General features: G+C 36.1%; 1 long non-coding RNA gene across 1 annotated transcript; it reads right to left on the bottom strand.

The window, feature by feature from the left end:
- Nucleotides 1–640, bottom strand: LOC104774673. The gene is made up of 3 exons (XR_765442.2): nucleotides 626–640; nucleotides 305–504; nucleotides 1–39 (listed from the first exon to the last, which is right to left on the bottom strand). It is a non-coding gene; the product is annotated as an uncharacterized LOC104774673 (long non-coding RNA).

Raw genomic sequence — 640 nt, 5'->3', positions numbered from 1 at the left:
TTCATGCGTGATAATGATCACAGCATCATTCTCACCAACCTGAACGAAAAAATATTAATTTTATTAAAGCAATAAAATGAAAATTGAGTAATACGAAAAGATGAAGCCACTAAAAATATAGCCTAATCCACTTGTTAGGAGCATTTCAGAAACAAAAGGCATCACAAATATAACCAGAGTAATACAGTATATAGTAGGTGGTTAGCCAGTTAATGGTAGAACTCTGACTAGGTGACAAAAATATTTACATTACATCTACAAACCCTATATAAAGGATGGAAAAGAAAAGTGATACACAAACTACCTTGCCCTTCACCAATTCGGAAAAGAATTTGAATTGGTCGACATCAATATCACCATGAAGTGCAAGATCCAAACCAAACACCCACCATCCCTTAGGTAGCTGCAGGGCAAAATAGCTTTTCTTCTGAGGCATTAACCAGCCGCCTAACCAACTCTTATGGCATATATACCTCATGAAAGTATTGAGTCCGTCAAACCAGTCTACGAAATAATAAACAAATAACCCTACAGTTAGAGGAGATGAAAGAAGAAACCGAATATGCATGCAGGTAAGTGAAACAATTTCTTTAAAAAATAAATGAAGCTGAGACCTGAAACTCACCATGGTTTCCAGGGA

This window comes from Camelina sativa, unplaced genomic scaffold (assembly GCF_000633955.1).
Source record: "Camelina sativa cultivar DH55 unplaced genomic scaffold, Cs unpScaffold04511, whole genome shotgun sequence".
Taxonomy (NCBI): Eukaryota; Viridiplantae; Streptophyta; class Magnoliopsida; order Brassicales; family Brassicaceae; genus Camelina; species Camelina sativa.
The sequence above is the reverse complement of the archived record's forward strand: the minus strand, read 5'-3'. Positions and strand labels throughout refer to the sequence as shown.